Raw genomic sequence first — 16,199 nt, 5'->3', positions numbered from 1 at the left:
AGAGGTCAGAGGAGAATAATTAGACTGGTTTGAGATGAAAAGTAACAGTACCTCAAATAATCACTCTTTACAACCAATGTGTGCATGATATCATCCCTTAACACACGTTGAACCTTGAAGCAGATGGGCCACGGCAGCATAAGACCACACTGGGTGCCACTCCTGTAGATTGCATGTAACATATTACATGTGTGTTGAACTGATCTGATGATTTTCACATCATCATATACTCCTGTTATAAAGCACACACCCTGCAAGGTGTGAACAAGGCCTTAACCTTGTTTGTGTGTATATACACACACACCTCTGCAGCCAGCACTCATACATGTACTTGCAATAGACAACCTTTGGATAGGACATTATGCATGTGCACTCAACTTCTACTGAGTGGAACCTGTCCTGTTAAAGCACACTTAAAGGGAAGGGGGGGGGGGGGGGTATAGAGGCTTCCATATTTATTTCCTTTTATACAATAACAATTGCCTGGCATCCTGCTGATCTTTCATGCATCAGTAATGCCTGAATCACACACCTGAATCAAGCATGTGGCAAATTCAGTCAAACATCTGATCTGCATGCTTGTTCGGAGGTTGTGGCTATAAATATTAGAGGCAGAGGATCATCAGGATAGTGAGGCAATTTACATTGCTCTAAAGGAAATAAATATGTCATTGTCCATATCTCTTTCCCCTCAGGTATCCTTTAACCCACTGTATGGTCTTGGTCACCATGCTGGAGCTCAGTTTCAGTGTGTTTGTAATCTTTTTATAGCCTAGGACAGTGTTTTTCAACCGCTGTGTGCCGCGAGATGTTGCCTGGTGTGCCGTACGGCAGGGGTCCCCAACCACCGGCCGCGGCAGGTCTTACCTGTTACCTTATCATGAGCGGGCGGCCGCTTGTCCGATTAGATTCCCCCGTAGCCGCTCTCCTCAGTGGCATCTCCTATTACAACAGCGCGCTCGGCGGCTGCTGTGATGAGCAGGAAGCGGTACAGCGGTTCCCATGGTAACGGCGATGCATATCGCCGCTACAGGAAGCCGCTGTACCGCTTCCTGCTCATCACAGCAGCCGATGAGCGCGCTGCTGTAATAGGAGATGCCACTGAGGAGAGCGGCTACGGGGGAATCTAATCGGACAAGCGGCCGCCCGCTCATGATAAGGTAACAGGAGCGGCGGCCACGGAGCGGGAGGGGCACTACCTACCCATACGAGGAAGCTATACTGGGCACTATACTAGCTAAACTGGGCACTATACTGGGGCACTACCTAGCTATACTGGGCACTATACTAGCTATCTGGGCACTATCTACCTATACTGGGCACTATACTAGCTATACTGGGCACTTTACTGGCTATACTGGGGCACTACCTACCCATACTGGGCACTATACTGGGGCACTACCTATCCATACCAGAACTATACTAGCTATACTGGTCATTATACTAGCTATACTGGGGTAACTATACTAGCCATACTGGGGCAACTAAACTCCCTATACTTGGGCAACTATGCTAGCTATGCAGCCGCACCCCAGCCCCCCTCCCCTACATAACCCGCTGCGCACGACACAGTCCACTAGGTCGCGCAAACACCCGTGCCCCCCCCCCCCCCCCCTACCGCCGTTCCCCGGAGAAAAATTTGGTCAGAAAGTGGTCCCTGGGCTGGAAAAGGTTGGGGACCACTGGCCTAGGACATCTTTATGTAGAGCAACAGTTCTCTGACATGAGGTGCCATGTTGAACTTCCAGTGAGCAGCATGAGAGAGTGTGAGAGCGATGACACCAAATGTATCACACTTGCTACCCATTTACACATGAGACCTTGCAATGCTCACATCCTTTTACAGCTTTAATCCTCTGGCAGGGAGGCACTCTCCCATAACCTCCCACTCCCTTGGCAAGTCCTCAATCTCACCACTTCTTTGTTACTTATTACATCACACAAAACAGTTCTATCAGGTTGTTAGACCCATCCTCTGCCTCACAAGTGCAGCATCTACCGGCTAGGGCCTGTATCACCTTGGTATGTGGGAGAGATCTAAGAACTTTTCAGGACGGTCTATTGTCCAAAACGAGGACTTCTATATCTGGTAATAACATGTCCTGCAGCACTGCCTTCTGAGGAACATGCATACTTATTACATTGTGTATAGCATTATTAACTGCCCCACCAAGATGTTATTTCTGCAGTCATGCATCCTCTAGGTCAGTGGTCCTCAAACTAAGGCCCGCGGACCAAATGCGGCCCTCCAAGGCTTTTTCACTGGCCCCCAAACACATCATGTATAACTTATAGATGTGGCCAGATGCTTCTTTAAAGAGGAGCTGTTAGGTATAAGGTCTCAGAGAAAATAAACACATATATCAGTAGCTAAAGATTGGCTGTACTTACATTACATATGCATTTCACTGTCCACGTTTGGATTTCACAGAATTTGTATATAGTATATGCAGAGATAGATGCTCCTGACAGCTCATGGCAGGCTCCATGTTTTTCTGTCAAATGTGTCGTCATGTCCTGCCTGCTTCCTGATCACAGATAAGCTCCTACTTGAACAACACAGTGTGCAGTGAATATTAATGAGCCATGTGGCTAGGAACAATAGCTGACTCCTGCAGAGTACTCTGCCCCGAGATTTATCAGTGCTACACGCTGGACTGATTACAAGCTTCTGTAACGTCTCATTAGCAGCCGAGGGGAGGGCCCCAGAATGCTTTGCAGTTTAGTATGCGGCTTGCGTCCTTATGGGTCTATAACAGACTTGCTGATAAGCACACATCAAAGGTAACTGAGATTTTTATCTTCACTAATGGCTTTTGGGCTTCCTTCTTAACTGTTTAACACAGGAGAATAGAGGTTTAAATTAGCTTCTGCAGCCTGACAGTTACTCTTTAAATATCGGCTGCCTGCATATAGAATAGCAGTGCTGGCACCACCCATCCATATACTGTAGAAGCCAGTGAGCAGTAATTCGCTGACTTCCAATACAATTCTGCATCAGGTGACACTGCTGTCCAACTGGATGGCAGGTTGTCACCTGGGTATGCTTCACTGTCTGGTGCACAAAGACATTCTCCGGGCGCCGCATGACTGAATGGCTGCTGTTGGGATTACTCCAGGCATGATTGTGAGGAATCAATACCTTGATTCAATGTAATGTTTTTAACATCATTTTATGTATGTTCCGGCCCCCAGCAGCCTGAAGTATGTTGATCCGGCCCTTGACCAAAAAAGTTTGGGGCCTGCATGACCATGCAATGCAAAACAGCGGAAATAACTTCACATGACTATCTATAACCCACAGTGTACATCTTTCCAAATACTTTCCACCATGGGCAGGAAAGTATCTCACAGATCTGCTTTCTTTCTCTCTGTCCTGATGTCAGATTTGATGCCATAGAAACAAACCATGTACATATCTAGACTCTATAGCATTTTAGGTTACAATGAAGCTTCTGTGAAGTGAAGCTCCCCCATTAGGCTCATACTACTCAATTAGGCCCATTTCAAAAACTTGCCCTAGAATCTGCATACTGCATACATGCCCATGTCCGGCCACATGGCAACAGTCTAGGCTACGTCGTCTGGACACTTGGCCACTGACATAGGTACCCAGACCTTTTATTAGGTAGGATGCTATACAGGTTGGATGTGTACAGTGGTTTATGGCCCAATTCAGGACTTTTGGTCTTGCCGTTAAGAAGGCCAATTATTCCCTTTCCTCTGCCTGTGGCTATCTACCTCATGTAAATAGTTGTGTGCTTTTTGACACCCTTTAGTTATGCGGTTTGGTGACCCAATATTGACCTCATCACTTGGAACTCTGTTCGGTACAATGGCATGGTACATAAGGTGCAAACTCGGACACATAGGGCACAGATATTTTACCTGTGAAAAGATAAAATGTATGTACCATGCTGTGACACAATCCTGTTTTAAGCAGGTTATAGATCTTTGCTCTGAAAAAATGCTTATTCTACGTGTGTGTTGTAATATTTGAAAAAATAAATAAAAGATAAAGGCTTTTTTTTTTTGCAAAGCTCAGCTCTACTGCATGGGAGCGGCAGGTTATAAGCCCACCGCCCTCAAGTTCTAATGGGACTGCCAAATCAGAGCTTGGATGCATGTCCCCTTTTTTCTTGCACAGGTCCACTAGCACTTAGGTTTTCTGCCCTATCACAAGGCAGTGATGAGACTTTTCTGTTCAGTTTGCCCAGATTTTGTTATTGGTGACACCTTGAAATGTCAATGTTGACATGCACCATCCTGTAGCATTTTCCTGTTATAGAAGGAGCCAGCACCCCATAGCCTGATAGTACTGCCGCCCCAAGTGTTTATTCAATCTTACGCTTATTCACAGCTAACCCATTTATCCATAGGCGATATCACTATCCGGCATCTGCTAACCTATAATAATATTAATTGAACGGAGTGCTTGTCCCTTTGTATCAGTTAGGCATCGTTTAAAGGTAACCTAAACTGAGAATGCTATGGATTTTTCTTCTTAAAGGGAACCTTAACTCTAAAAAAAAAAAAAATTAAAAAATTAAAAAATTGAGTTTTACTTACCTGGGGCGTCCACCAGCCCCCTGCAGCCATCCTGTGCCCTCGCAGTCAATCATGGCTCCTCTGGTCCCCCGCTGCCAGCTCGTTTCGTTTTTGCCGACTGGGAGTTGGCCGGCCGCCATGCGTAAGTTTTTACGCATTCCTGCTGGTGCAGGAAGCTATTGCAGACCTCAACAAGTACATTTTTATGCGTTACGATTGTAATGCGTAAAATGTTACGCATTACAACCGTAATGCGTAAAATGTACTTGTTAATGTCTGCAATAGCTTCCTGCACCAGCAGAAATGCGTAAAAACGTACGCATGGCGTCCGGCCGACTCCCAGTCGGCAAAAACGAAACGAGCTGGCAGTGGGGGACCAGAGGAGCCATGAATGACTGCGAGGGAACAGAATGGCTGCAGGGGGCTGGTAGATGCCCCAGGTAAGTAAAACCTCTTTTTTTAGAGTTAAGGTTCCCTTTAAAATAATACTAGTTGCCTGACTCTCCTGCTGATCATGTGTCTCTAATACTTTTAGCCCCAGCCCCTCAACAAGCATGCAGATCAGGTGCTCTGACTGAAGTCAGACTGGATTAGCTGCATGCTTGTTTCAGGTGTGTGATTCAACCACCACTACAGCCAAAGAGCTCAGCAGGACTGCCAGGCAACTGGTATTGTTTAAAAGTAAACATCCATATCCCTCTCAGTTAAGGTTCCCTTTAAGTGGAAGTTTGATGTTAGTCTGTATCCTATAATCAGTAGAAAGAATTCTGGCAGAACTTTAAAAATAGTACCGGAGTCAAAATGTACTTATTACACAGTGGGCCTTTTTAAAATATCAATAAAGTTGCTGTGCGCAATCAGCAACAGGGTTTGCAAATGACGTCTATGCCTGTTTACTATAGTATACAATAAGGAGAGATACTTTCCACGCAAGATTCAGGAATTGTTTTCTCAGGCTAGGTGCACACTTAGCAGAAACGCTAGCGTTGCAGAAAATGCTGCGTTATTGCCGCTAATGTAAGTCTATGGGCCGCAGGAAAAAACGCATGTGTTTTGTATGCATGAGTTTTCAAAAATGCTGGTTTTGTTGCATTATATGCAAAAACGCATAAAAAACAAGCTAATGAAAGCAGAAATTCTCTGGCTGAAATGCTGCATAGATTCAGAACAAACACATTGAAGCTATTTAGAAAGTTGCTGCTACCACAGAGAACATGTATCATGTATAGTATGATGAGAGCCTACTCACACCAGAATACCTTTAGTAACAGTCTATCCTCAACATTTAGTCATTTATTAAGGTACCTGTGTGTTAGGATATAAAATAGCTTGGTACTAATAGTAGTTCCTGTCAAAGAAATAGTCTCCAATTTTTAGGGTAGTGTTTTGCCTCAGGGGAAATATGCAAGTATTTTGCTAAATCCATAAAATGCACAAGCTAATTACAGAATGAACCTTGATGGCACATCAGTACTTATTTCACTGAAAATATGAATACTTGCTAATCTTGCCATCTGGCAGAGATTTTAAGTGAACATGTCAAACATAGTAGCGCATAACTTTGGAGATGATGTGTTTTTCCTGCTAACTGAAAGTTTCCGGTGTTATGGGGGCAGCTGATCCCATCGCTTCTTATTAGCCTGATGAGTTTGGATGTCCTGGGTTGCAGGCACCATGTGACTGGCTCCTGATCCAAAGAGGAAGTAGCTTTCTCTGCCAGGATAATGTGATTGAGCAGTCTGCATGACTGAAAAGAAAACGCATAAAAATGCATTACTTCCTGCTGTGGGCTAAATATTTCTTAGAGGGCCAACAAACCTAAAAGATCAGCTACGGTTCAAATTAATATTACCAAGTCTCCTGAAAAAAACAAAAAAAAAAGAACTTTTTTTTAACACTACATAGTTGACCAAGCGAGGACAAATATTATAGGTTGTTAAAATCTGAAATTAAGTGTGATGACACAGATGGCAGGCAAATTATTACCCACATATAATTGCAGTATTTCATAGGTACATACAGTCATGGCCAAAAATATTGGCACCCTTGCATTTATCTAAAAACACACCACTTTTCCCCAGAAAGTTGATGCAATTACAAAATATGTTGGTAATGCCATATTATTTTGTTGTTGCAGGCACTGGAAGAACACAAAAAAAGCAGAGAAAAAGAATCTGAGACACTTCACATAAAAACGCATTTGTAATTGCAACAACTTCTGGCAGAGAAAATTGCATGGGTGCCAATATTTTTGGCCATGACTATATACTGTATACACTAAAAAATGGCACCGGATACAGCCTAATAGGTTTGTAGTGCATCTGTTGTGAAAGTGCAGCTTGCTGAAATAGTGGATCCATGATGTTGCATGGACTCTTTCACACATATCCATTGCACATCTGTGCTCTGCAGTACAACGTAATCCTGCACATCTTTTTTCACAGTAGATATACATCGGACAGAATACAAGTCTATGGTAACGCATGGGTTACTTGTTGCCTCTACTGTATGTTTTATTGGGTATGTTGCTACCAGAAGGTTTTGAACTGTGCAGGATATGGTATATGGTTAACAAAAACCACTGCCAGAAAAATGCATTGCAATCGATACAAAAACGGCACAGAAAGGAATTAAGCACTGTATTGATAATAACTGATCCATTAACACAAGGGAGATCTGTGAATCAAGCTTAAAAACGGACTTGAACTCAGAACGTCTTCTCTGCTCTACAAAATACACAACAGCAAAATAACCTTTAAAAATAAAAACAACCTCCTTATCGCCCCGATCATACCTACCTATTAGATCAGTTCCCTTCTGTATTCTAGTCCGCTAAACTCCGCCTACTGACTGCCTCTCCAGCGTCTAAGGAAGTTAGTTTACAAATACAATCCCTAATGTACAACTTGCCTAATTTCTATTGCTATGTTGACAGCTTACTGTCCTGCTCACCAGATTTTCAATCCCTTGCCCCCCCCCCCCCCCTTTCCTGTATTGCATGTCCTTTTAAAATTGTGCCACTTACATATGAAACTGTGTCATCTACTTTTCTTCTTTATCTGTGCAGAAGATGCATTCTTGCGGATGTGCTGGGAGAGTGGTTTGAGTGTTGCACAGCTGGATGAATGGGACAAAGTAACTGATGAAGCTCATTTAGAGAGCGCTTACTATCAGAGAAAACGGAATACAAAAGAGAGCTAGCCGTTAGCATACCAGTTGGACAGCTGACACACCATGGTTAAATTCTGTTAAAGGAGGACCTAAACTCTTCCACAGGAGAGAAGGAAAACAGAGAAATCCACCGTGTGTAATTAGATATATAGTCTGCCTAATTCTCCCTTATCTGGAAGTAATAAGCCACTGTAAATTGAGCTGTCATCTGTCTGACACATGCATATGCTGTTCAGACAGGATATATGTAAGGGCCAACTGTAACAAAAGGGATATGGAGTCTGCCATATTCATTTCCTTTAAAGCAATACCGTTTGCCTGGCTATCCTGCTTATCCACTACCTCTAATACATTTAGACATAGCCCCTGAACAAGCATGCAGCAGATAAGGTGTTTCTGACATTGTCAGATCTGACAAAATTAGCTGCATGCTTGTTTCTGGGTTATTCAGATACTACTGCAGATAAATAGACCAGCAGGGCAGCCAGGCAACTAATATGGCTTAAAAGGAAACAAACTATGGCAGCCACCATATCCCACTCATTACAGGTGTCCTTTAACAGTTTCTGTGCTCCCAGCAAACCAGGAAGTAACCACATTGCAGCATATCTGAAAGAGCTCTATAGGCTGTAATAAGGAAATGTTTTTCTGTAAAGGTTATTCTGTTGCTCATCTTTTAGAGCACAGAGGAAGTCCTGGTTTAAGGTGGATCCGAGATAACTTCTACTCATTGCATAATTGTGTTCCTTTCATATAGTTTATAGGGCATTCCTCAAGCCAAATACTTATTGTTTTAATAATCGAATTCCCTACAAACTAAACAAGCTTCACCAACAGCTTCTCCAGAGTGCCTTGGCACTTTCAGACAGATGTAGCAAGGGCTTATGGGAGCTCAGTCTGGACAGGAGGAGGAGGTTACTAGCAAGAGACTTTAGAGGCAAAGGGGAGGAGGCGAGTGGAGTGAAGTTTTCACAGGCTGAGGGCTGGAGATGCAGATCATCACCTTGCCTGTGTATTTCATCCTGTGATACAATGAGAGCGGCCATGTTCTGTTTGTCACATTACAATCATATACTGTTGAAGCTGTTAGCAGCTAGATTTGCTGTGTAAACTATCTAAACTTTAGATAAGATATATAGACAAATTACTTGTTATAGTTAGTTTTTCATCTTGGATCCGCTTGAAGAGATATTTCAGGTGAAAGCACATAAAGCAGCTTTATACTCAGGCTCCCAACATAGAACAATGCTGGGGAAGGGAATACCAGAAAATCCAATTTTGCATGATTTAGCTGGATATACAAATGGCCTGGAAGTTAAATTAGGACCAGCAATGTTGCTTTAGCATCATAGCTTGTTTCCCACCGCTAAAATGAACTACAATGCAGGATGTCAAGAAAAAGAATTTCTGAAGCCATTTACACACTAGATTAAATTCTGCCAAGGCAGCTGATAAAGACCACCTTGGGCAAGAATTGTGCGTGCATGTGTGTGAGAACAGGAGCCCACTCCAGACATTGCTTAAAGATCCAGCATGCCAGATCCTTAGTGCTATCAAAGTAATCCCCTCCCCCAAGCACATTGTTCTCCCACTCACCCTGACCAGCAGAGGGCACGCATTGTCCTCTCCTTCATAGCAACAGCCGCACTGCTAGTCTCTAGGCTAGTGACGCGCCTGTAAAAAGCTGACCCCGAGCTATCGCCCAATGGATTGACTCTTGAACTCTGCCAGGCAATGGTCCTGGTATGTGCATACAAGACTTAATAGTACATTGAATATTGGCCCGGTCAAAAATAAAGTAGCCTGATTCTATTGAAGAAAAAGAATGGGGAACACTGGTCCACTACATAATAAAAACATTCTAATGCTTCTAACAGTTGCCAAATATTAATCACACTGTACAAATGTTTGCAGGTTATTCCTTTTTATTGCAATTTAAAACAAAAATTAAATACAAAATCGAACAAGTAAAAAAAATATTGTTTTACGTTAGTGTACACAGGCATACTATCCTGCAAACTACTCATTTAGAGCGGAACTCTACTATAGGTTGTGGCTAGTTTTTGAACCTGTGATTCTTAAGTAAAAAAGGTACAAAACCATTTCCGCAAAAAATGTTTTTCCATCTAGTGCAATTAACATGGTGCCACCATCTGTCTGTGCCACATACCAACAATGGTTCACTTAAAGTGAACCAGAGACAAATCACCCTCATTTATTTTACCATATATATCAGTGGGAACATTAGAGAAAACACCTACCCTGTTCTCGGTTTCATTATTCACTGCTCAGCCTGCCTGTTATCAGCCATGATAAAATCCCCGACTGAGCATTCAGTCTGGCTTTGCTCAGGAATCATTATAGCGGAGTCTGTCTTCTCTGATATCTTTTCAAGCCCAAGCCTGCCCCCTTCTGGCTCTGCTATAATGACTCAGCTATAATGATTCCTGAGCAAAGCCAGACTGAATGTTCAGTCTGGAATTTTATCAGGGCTGATTAGGAGCAGGCTGAACAGTGAAGAATGAAACAGAGAGCAGGGTAGGTGTTTTCTCTAATGTTCCCACTGATATACATGGTAAAATACATGAGGGTGTTTCGTCTCTGGTTCACTTTAAGCTTTCGCTGAAAATAACCTCAATTATACATCACTGCTCCACAAGGTTTTTTTTTTAATATATAATGTTACTAAAAATTGTCTTTAAGAATTCAATTTGCAACCAATTACACACTTACAAGGTTGACTGGAGCTGAAATTGCACTTATCTGGAAACCTGGAATCTGTAGTGGCATTTTGGTAACCAGATTGCTTAGAACCATCCCATTTTGCTGAATGGAGTAATTAGCTGCACAGGGTAAAAGCATGTTACTTATTTTCCACACACACAGACTACTTCATTGACAAGCAGAAAACCTGCACACTTCCATATTATAGTCTCTGCTGGGAACCATATGAAGTAACTCTTTATATGTACTTACATGTATGCAAACTGAAATAAGTTTTGCCTGTTATCCCTGCAATATAGAGAGCGGACAGCTCTGACAGATTTTGGACTAGCACATCCTTTAACCACTTAAGGACTGCAGTCATAAAACCCCTTAAGGACCAGAGCCTTTTTTTCCATTCGGACCACTGCAGCTTTCACGGTTTATTGCTCAGTCATACAACCTACCACCTAAATGAATTTTACCTCCTTTTCTTGTCACTAATACAGCTTTCTTTTGGTGCTATTTGATTGCTGCTGCGAGTTTTACTTTTTATTATATTCATCAAAAAAGACATGAATTTTGTCAAAAAAATGACTTTTTTAACTTTCTGTGCTGACATTTTTCAAATAAAGTAAAATTTCCTATACATTTGAGCGCGAAAGTTATTCTGCTACATGTCTTTGATAAAAAAAAAAAACATTCAGTGTATATTTATTGGATTGGGTAAAAGTTATAGCGTTTACAAACTATGGTGCCAAAAGTGAATTTTCCTATTTTCAAGCATCTCTGACTTTTCTGCGCACCTGTCAGGTTTCATGAGGGGCTAAAATTCCAGGATAGTACAAATCCCCCCCAAATGACCCCATTTTGGAAAGAAGACATCCCAAAGTATTCAGTGAGAGGCATGGTGAGTTCATAGAAGATTTTATTTTTTGTCACAAGTTAGCGGAAAATGACACTTTGTAACAAAGTTTCCATTTCTTCTAACTTGCGACAAAAAAAAATGAAATCTGCCACGGACTCACTATGCTACTCTCTGAATACCTTGAAGTGTCTACTTTCCAAAATGGGGTCATTTGTGGGGTGTGTTCACTGTCCTGGCATTTTGGGGGGTGCCTAATTGTAAGCACCCCTGTAAAGCCTAAAGATGCTCATTGGACTTTGGGCCCCTTAGCGCAGTTAGGCTGCAAAAAAGTGCCACACATGTGGTATTGCCGTACTCAGGAGAAGTAGTATAATGTGTTTTGGGGTGTATTTTTACACATACCCATGCTGGGTGGGAGAAATATCTCCGTAAATGACAATTGTTTTATTTTTTTTACACACAATTGTCAATTTATAGAGATATTTCTCCCACTCAGCATGGGTATGTGGAAAAATACACCCCAAAACACATTATACTACTTCTCCTGAGTACGGCGATACCACATGTGTGGCACTTTTTTGCACCCTAACTGCGCTAAGGGGCCCAAAGTCCAATGAGTACCTTTAGGATTTCACAGGTCATTTTGAGAAATTTCGTTTCAAGACTGCTCCTCACGGTTTAGGGCCCCTAAAATGCCAGGACAGTATAGGAATCCCACAAATTACCCCATTTTAGAAAGAAGACACCCCAAGGTATTCCATTAGGAGGATGGTGAGTTCATAGAAGATTTTTTTTTTTTGTCACAAGTTAGCGGAAATTGATTTGAATTGTTTTTTTTCACAAAGTGTCATTTTCTGCTAACTTGTGACAAAAATAAAATCTTCTATGAACTCACCATACTCCTAACGGAATACCTTGGGGTGTCTTCTTTCTAAAATGGGGTCATTTGTGGGGTTCCTATACTGCCCTGGCATTTTAGGGGCCCTAAACCGTGAGGAGTAGTCTTGAAACCAAATGTCGCAAAATGACCTGTGAAATCCTAAAGGTACTCATTGGACTTTGGGCCGCTTAGCGCACTTAGGGTGCAAAAAAGTGCCACACATGTGGTACCGCCGTACTCAGGAGAAGTAGTATAATGTGTTTTGGGGTGTATTTTTACACATACAGATGCTAGGTGGGAGAAATATCTCTGTAAATGACAATTATTTGATTTTTTTTTACACACAATTGTCCATTTACAGAGAGATTTCTCCCACCCAGCATGGGTATGTATAAAAATACACCTCAAAACACATTATACTACTTCTTCTGAGTACGGCGATACCACATGTGTGACACTTTTTTGCAACCTAGGTGCGCTAAGGGGCCTAACGTCCTATTCACAGGTCATTTTGAGGCATTTGGATTCTAGACTACTCCTCACGGTTTAGGGCCCCTAAAATGCCAGGGCAGTATAGGAACCTCACAAGTGACCCCATTTTAGAAAGAAGACACCCCAAGGTATTGCGTTAGGGGTATGGTGAGTTCATAGAAGATTTTTTTTTTGTCACAAGTTAGCGGAAAATGACACTTTGTGAAAAAAAAAACAATACATATCAATTTCCGCTAACTTGTGACAAAAAATAAAATCTTCTATGAACTCACCATACTCCTAACGGAATACCTTGGGGTGTCTTCTTTCTAGAATGGGGTCATTTGTGGGGTTCCAATACTGCCCTGGCATTTTAGGGGCCCTAAACCGTGAGGAGTAGTCTTGAACCCAAATGTCTCAAAATGACCTGTGAAATCCTAAAGGTACTCATTGGACTTTGGGCCCCTTAGCACAGTTAGGCTGCAAAAAAGTGTCACACATGTGGTATCGCCGTACTCAGAAGAAGTAGTATAATGTGTTTTGTGGTGTATTTTTACATATAACCATGCTGGGTGGGAGAAATATCTCTGTAAATGACACATTTTTGATTTTTTTTACACACAATTGTCCATTTACAGAGAGATTTCTCCCACCCAGCATGGGTATGTGTAAAAATACACCACAAAACACATTATACTACTTCTCCTGAGTATGGCGATACTACATGTGTGACACTTTTTTGCAGCCTAGGTGCGCTAAGGGGCCCAACGTCCTATTCACAGGTCATTTTGAGGCATTTGTTTTCTAGACTACTCCCTACGGTTTAGGGCCCCTAAAATGCCAGGGCAGTATAGGAACCCCACAAGTGACCCCATTTTAGAAAGACGACACCCCAAGGCATTCCGTTAGGGGTATGGTGAGTTCATAGAAGATTTTATTTTTTGTCACAAGTTAGTGAAAAATGACACTTTGTGAAAAAAACAATAAAAATCCAATTTCTGCTAACTTTTGACAAAAAATAAAATCTTCTATGAACTCATCATACACCTAACAGAATACCTTGGGGTGTCTTCTTTCTAAAATGGGGTCACTTGTGGGGTTCCTATACTGCCCTGGCATTTTACGGGCCCAAAACTGTGAGTAGTCTGGAAACCAAATTTCTCAAAATGACTGTTCAGGGGTATAAGCATCTGCAAATTTTGATGACAGGTGGTCTATGAGGGGGCAAATTTTGTGGAAACGGTCATAAGCAGGGTGGCCTTTTAGATGACAGGATGAATTGGGCCTGATCTGATGGATAGGAGTGCTAGGGGGGTGACAGGAGGTGATTGATGGGTGTCTCAGGGGGCGGTTAGAGGGGAAAATAGATGCAATCAATGCACTGGGGAGGTGATCGGAAGGGGGTCTGAGGGGGATCTGAGGGTTTGGCCGAGTGATCAGGGCCCACACGGGGCAAATTAGGGCCTGATGTGATGGGTAGGTGTGCTAGGGGGTGACAGGAGGTGATTTATGGGTGTCTCAAGGTGTGATTAGAGGGGGGAAATAGATGCAAGCAATGCACTAGCGAGGTGATCAGGGCTGGGGTCTGAGGGCGTTCTGAGGTGTGGGCGGGTGATTGGGTGCCCGCAAGGGGCAGATTAGGGTCTAATCTGATGGGTAACAGTGACAGGTGGTGATAGGGGGTGATTGATGGGTAATTAGTGGGTGTTTAGAGGAGAGAAGAGATGTAAACACTGCACTTGGGAGGTGATCTGATGTCGGATCTGCGGGCGATTTATTGGTGTGGGTGGGTGATCAGATTGCCCGCAAGGGGCAGGTTAGGGGCTGATTGATGGGTGGCAGTGACAGGGGGTGATTGACAGGTGATCAGTGGGTTAGTACAGGGAAGAACGGATGTAAATAATGCACTGGCGAATCGATAAGGGGGGGGTTGAGGGCAATCTGAGCGTGTGGGCGGGCGATTGGGTGCCCGCAAGGGTCTAATCTGATGGGTAACAGTGACAGGTGGTGATAGGGGGTGATTGATGGGTAATTAGTGGGTGTTTAGAGGAGAGAATAGATGTAAACGATGGATTTGGGAGGTGATCTGATGTCGGATCTGCGGGCGATTTATTGGTGTGGGTGGGTGATCAGATTGCCCGCAAGGGGCAGGTTAGGGGCTGATTGATGGGTGGCAGTGACAAGGGGTGATTGATGGGTGGCAGTGACAGGGGGTGATTGACAGGTGATCAGTGGGTTATTACAGGGAAGAACGGATGTAAATAATGCACTGGCGAATCGATAAGGGGGGGGGGGGGGTTGAGGGCAATCTGAGCGTGTGGGCGGGTGATTGGGTGCCCGCAAGGGGCAGATTAGGGTCTAATCTGATGGGTAACAGTGACAGGTGGTGATAGGGGGTGATTGATGGGTAATTAGTGGGTGTTTAGAGGAGAGAAGAGATGTAAACACTGCACTTGGGAGGTGATCTGATGTCGGATCTGCGGGCGATCTATTGGTGTGGGTGGGTGATCAGATTGCCCGCAAGGGGCAGGTTAGGGGCTGATTGATAGGTGGCAGTGACAGGGGGTGATTGATGGGTGGCAGTGACAGGGGGTGATTGATGGGTGATTGACAGGTGATCAGTGGGTTATTACAGGGAATAACAGATGTAAATATTGCACTGGCGAATTGATAAGGGGGGGGGGGGTCTGAGGGCAATCTGAGCGTGTGGGCGGGTGATTGGGTGCCCGCAAGGGGCAGATTAGGGTCTAATCTGATGGGTAACAGTGACAGGTGGTGATAGGGGGTGATTGATGGGTAATTAGTGGGTGTTTAGAGGAGAGAAGAGATGTAAACGATGGATTTGGGAGGTGATCTGATGTCGGATCTGCGGGCGATCTATTGGTGTGGGTGATCAGATTGCCCGCAAGGGGCAGGTTAGGGGCTGATTGATGGGTGGCAGTGACAGGGGGTGATTGACAGGTGATCAGTGGGTTAGTACAGGGAAGAACGGATGTAAATAATGCACTGGCGAATCGATAAGGGGGGGGGGGTTGAGGGCAATCTGAGCGTGTGGGCGGGCGATTGGGTGCCCGCAAGGGTCTAATCTGATGGGTAACAGTGACAGGTGGTGATAGGGGGTGATTGATGGGTAATTAGTGGGTGTTTAGAGGAGAGAATAGATGTAAACGATGGATTTGGGAGGTGATCTGATGTCGGATCTGCGGGCGATTTATTGGTGTGGGTGGGTGATCAGATTGCCCGCAAGGGGCAGGTTAGGGGCTGATTGATGGGTGGCAGTGACAGGGGGTGATTGACGGGTGATTGATGGGTGATTGACAGGTGATCAGGGGGGATAGATGCATACAGTACACAGGGGGGGGGGAGGGTCTGGGGAGAATCTGAGGGGTGGGGGGGTGATCAGGAGGGAGCAGGGGGCAGTTTAGGGACTAAAAAAAAAAATAGCGTTGACAGATAGTGACAGGGAGTGATTGATGGGTGATTAGGGGGGTGATTGTGTGCAAATGGTGGTCTGGGGGGTGGGCAGGGGGGGTCTGAGGGGTACTGTGGGCGATCAGG

The sequence above is a fragment of the Hyperolius riggenbachi genome, chromosome 1, assembly GCF_040937935.1.
Source record: "Hyperolius riggenbachi isolate aHypRig1 chromosome 1, aHypRig1.pri, whole genome shotgun sequence".
Taxonomy (NCBI): Eukaryota; Metazoa; Chordata; class Amphibia; order Anura; family Hyperoliidae; genus Hyperolius; species Hyperolius riggenbachi.
This window is presented reverse-complemented; position numbering follows the sequence as displayed.